Source organism: Papio anubis, unplaced genomic scaffold, assembly GCF_008728515.1.
Source record: "Papio anubis isolate 15944 unplaced genomic scaffold, Panubis1.0 scaffold1366, whole genome shotgun sequence".
Classification (NCBI taxonomy): domain Eukaryota; kingdom Metazoa; phylum Chordata; class Mammalia; order Primates; family Cercopithecidae; genus Papio; species Papio anubis.
Genome location: NW_022161321.1, coordinates 4806 through 9371, shown reverse-complemented (window position 1 = coordinate 9371; position 4566 = coordinate 4806). Strand labels below are relative to the sequence as shown.

At 38.3% G+C, this 4566-nt stretch overlaps 1 pseudogene; it reads right to left on the bottom strand.

Moving 5' to 3' along the window:
• Positions 1–661: 661 nt before the first annotated feature.
• On the bottom strand, positions 662–2511 carry LOC101007908 (annotated as a pseudogene).
• Positions 2512–4566: the final 2055 nt, after the last annotated feature.

The following is a 4566-nucleotide window of genomic DNA, read 5'->3' as shown; positions in this document are numbered from 1 at the left end:
TTTATTATGTAGGATTAGATGTACACCAAAATTATTGTAAGTGAACCAGGACCTGATTTCAAATTCTGAATATGCACCCAATATTTGTCCACATATACTGCTCCCCAAAGTCAACAAAACACTGCCTAGTAGACAGGCTACCATAGTAAGAAAAGTATGAGAGCATGGGACATTGTTTTATAAAGGCTATAATTAAAACAGATTTGGAAACATCTAAGATATCTTGACTAGAAAATACAGGTTTAAAGATTTTCCAGACAGGCCAGGTGCAGTGGCTGACACCTGTAATCCCTCCAGTTTGGGAGGCTGAGGAGGTTGAGATCACTTGAGGTTGAGGTTCTAGACCAGCCTCACCAATGTGAAACTCTGTCTTTAAAAATACAAAAGTGCTTGAGGTGTGTGTGGGTGGCATGTGCTGTAAGAGCCAGCTACTTGAACAGAGACAGGAGAATTGTTTGCGAACTTGGGAGGCAGAGGTTGCAGTGAGCCCGAGATCGGCATTGACTGCCTCCAGCCTGGAGCGCTTGGCGGTCATCCTCGAAAAATTATTTTTGGATGTAGTTCTTTGCTCATATTTATCTCCTTCATTTCCCAATGAGATAATTTCCTTCACAGTGATGAGAGAAATCCATTTTTTTAATGGAAAAATGGCTTGCTTTCTTCAACTGATCAGGACAAAGACATCCTTATTATTACCATCCTGGCCACAGCCTAACAGGCTGATATAATGGGGATTAGCTGTTGGACTATTGTTAGCGAGTATGTTCTGGGCCTCTTGAACACTGGTTCCTTCAGGGAACCTTTAAGTCTAATGCCTGGAAGGCTTTGGTGATCCCATTGGCAATGATAGCACAGTGGACGACACCACCAAAAATACTGACAAGGATGGCTTCAACTTTAGGATCAGCTGTGAGCAATGTGAATGCTTGATATACTTGAGCTTCCTTTACAACACTTCAAGATTCCAAGAAGTTGACTGGCTTCCCACTATTCACGAATGGTATCATAAGTAGCCATGGTTAATCGACACCATTCACAGCAGGGTAATTTCCCCATCCATTCTGTATTTTAGATCAGGTCTGGCAACTTCATATTCAGTGAGCTCTGTATTTATTAGCGTTTCACACTACACTATATTATTACCTGAGACAAGATGTTTTGAGGCGGAGTCTGGCTCTGTAACCCAGGCTGGAGTGCAGTGGCGGGATCTCAGCTCACTGCAAGCTCCGCCTCTCCGGGTTCCGCCATTCTCCGGCCCCTCCCAGCCTCCCCAGTAGCTGGGACTACAGGCTCCGCCACCTGGCCCGGCTATTTTTTGTATTTCTTGTGGGGTTTCACTGTGTTAGCCAGGATGGTCTCGATCTCTGACCTGCGTGATCCGCCCATCTCGACCTCCCCCAGAATGCTGGGATTACAGGCTTGAGCCACGCACCCGGCCGAGACAAGGTAATTTATAAAAGACAGAAAGGAAAGAGGACATATTTCTGCCTGCATAGCTGGGGAGGCCTCAGGAAACTGACAATTATGTCAGTAGGTGAAGGGGAAACAAAGCATTTCTTATATAGTGGCAAGAGAGAAAGAAGGAGGAAGTGCCACACTTTTAAGTCATGAGATCTCGCGAGAACTCACTCACTATCACAAAACAGCATGGGGCAGCCCCCCACCTCAACGATTTAATCACCTCCCACCAAGTCCCTTCCTTGACACGTGGGGATTACAATTTGAGATAAGATTTGGGTGAAGTCACAGAACCAAACTATATCAGGCTCATTCTCCGATTTGTCATCCATAGCAGATATGTCCTGTTGTTAGAATCCTGCATTGTCATGAAAGTTTATGTTCGCATTAAAGCAGACAACTTATCTTTCTCAGATTTCACCAGAGGGATTCACTATCACCTGAGTAGCATCAATTTTTAGGAAGAGATTATACAGTTTCTTAATTTGATCTGCAACCTGGTTTTTCAAAGACCCAAGGAAGCCTAGATTTTCTGCCATCTGCTGAACTCTGAACTCGGCTGTCCTTTATCCCTTGAAAAATTTGCTCCTTAAAAATAAATTCTGAATTTGAAGCATCCACCTCTTCAATGTCAATGGCCCCTGGGGCCTGCCCACCAGCATGGGGCCATTGCAGGACCTGTCCATCAGAATCACCAGGTAAGTTTTTCTGGAAGTGTCCAAGGTTTCAGTAACCATCAGCTTACTAACTTTCACATCTTCTTTTGGAGTTTGGTTTATTGCCCCAAACATACCCAATCATGTTTAGCCAGCTTTCCCACAACTTTAGGATCTTTTGTTAAGTGAACACCTCATTTCAAACCACAGTTGAAGACACCCTTTCCTTTTCCTCCAGCTAAGATCTGGGCTTTTAATTAAAACAATTTATTTTGCTTTTAGTCTCTTGGCAACTTCAAGTGCTTCATTCACAGTGTCTGCTACAAAGAATATTTGAACTCTCACTCTGTTGTCAGACATCAGTTTCTTGCTCTGGTGTTCCTGGAGGATCTGCCATCTTCAGGAAGTTAATTGAAGTGACTGGACCTGGCTACCCAGAGTGGAGCGCTAGGTCTCTCAGAAGTTTCCTGGCTTGCGCGCTACCAGGAGAATGTCATTTTAAACAGAAAACCCGAAGTGGGGCATTGGGACTCGGATTATTATTTTTAGTTCTCATAGATGAGTGGTCTCTAGATATTAGCTTTTATTATTTGGATTATTCTTTATATACTAATTATTCCTTAATTAGAAGTATGAGTGCTATACAGAGAGTGAAATTGATAAATTAACTCTCTAAAATATATCTATGAATAAAATATATAGTTAAATATATATTTATTTAAAGGTCTTGACTAAAATAGTGTTATAGCTATTATTACTATTAGAATATATATTCATTTATTTCATATAGTAATAACACAAGTATACTATCACTATCCTCTCCACAAAAAACTGAAAAATTACGACCCAAGGTCAAAGCTAATAGTGAGTTTTGCTGCTGGAAACAAAGTATTGTATGTTAAAAAATACTTTCTCTTTAAAGAGGTAGGAGTTTCCAAGTATTCTGTCTCAGCAACCAAGAATGCATTTTGCAAAATGACTAGAGTCAAATATGAGATTTGTCTCTGAACCCACTGATCTGGCCATCAGCCATGACAATTTTGCCTCTTAATGGCCAATACATTACATAATATTTTTCTGATAAACAGAATACATTGTGACTATATATGCTTTGATATTGTTTATTCATTCTGAGTCCTTATTTATAAAAAGTTGGTGTATTATCAGTTGCCACCAATCTGTGAAGCACCAATTCCTATTACCATCCTCAAGCTGGACCTATATTTTCCATGTCCAAAAATAGAAGACATTTGTAATGACATTGAAAGATCTACTAGCTAATGGTATTGACACATCGTTATCAATTTAGCATTAATATGTCTAACTGGAGCACTTATTCTTCAATAATACATATTGAGGTTAAAAGATTATCTAAGAGATAGTAATTTAACCCCTAGGAATTATTCTAGTGGTGATTATTTCAGATTCAATGGCACCCTGGTGGAAAAGGTGTCAAAAGCACTTTTGTCCAGGAATTATTTTTTAGTTCCTCTGCTTGTGTATCTCATCAAAAATAAAATATTTAAAATTTAATTTAGTTAAACAAGTATTTACAGGAATTAATCTAAGAGATTTTCCATGTGGCTAAGGGAGAAATGAATGCTTTAAGTTGAATGGCTCACTGTAGTAATAAAGACATTATTACATTATTTTACTATGAATAAAAACACAGTTATAATTGGGTTCAAGATATCATATAGAGAAGATTATCTCTAATAAATCAGAAACTAATTATATGTCTTTTAATCTAGGATATAATTGTTAATTACAAGGAAGCTAAAATTAGCTATGCCCTGTAATTATTAGATTTTGAGATAAATACTAATATGATTTCACAATTTGCAATGGATATTGGAAGACCATAGTCTAGACCGGTATATAGACAAGAAATATAAGCTTAAAATTATATATGTGTGTGTGTGTATATATATATATGTATATATATATATCTCTCTCTCTCAAGATTAGCTGTTATACTTGGACATTAAATTCAGAATTCTCATTTGCATTTTCTTACATCTCAGGCCTAATTGTGGCTTTACCCTGTTAGATACTAATTTATACATAAGGAAAAAAAATAGGCTTAGAGCTGTTTAGTAACTTGTAGTATAGCAGAGGTATAGTAGTATAGCAGAGGTATAGTAGTATAGCAGAGGACTGATGCTCTTGAGAGAGGTTTGCCTTAGTAGCCCTGATTCCAAGTTGGTGGACTTGATGTTACATTTTACTCTTGCTTACTCAGAGCTTCCAAACTGCTTCTCTCCCGAACATATCAATCCTTTGGGAGTCTAAAACTCCTTCTTAAATTTTAGCTTTCTTAGTTTTTCACTCCTTTTTTTTTTTTTTTTAAGAATGCATATACCTTTGCCTGTTTCCACACTTTGCATGTATCAGATTTTTCCAGTTCTCTGCCCTATTTCATCCCAGCTGACAATTAGAAATTTACGAATTC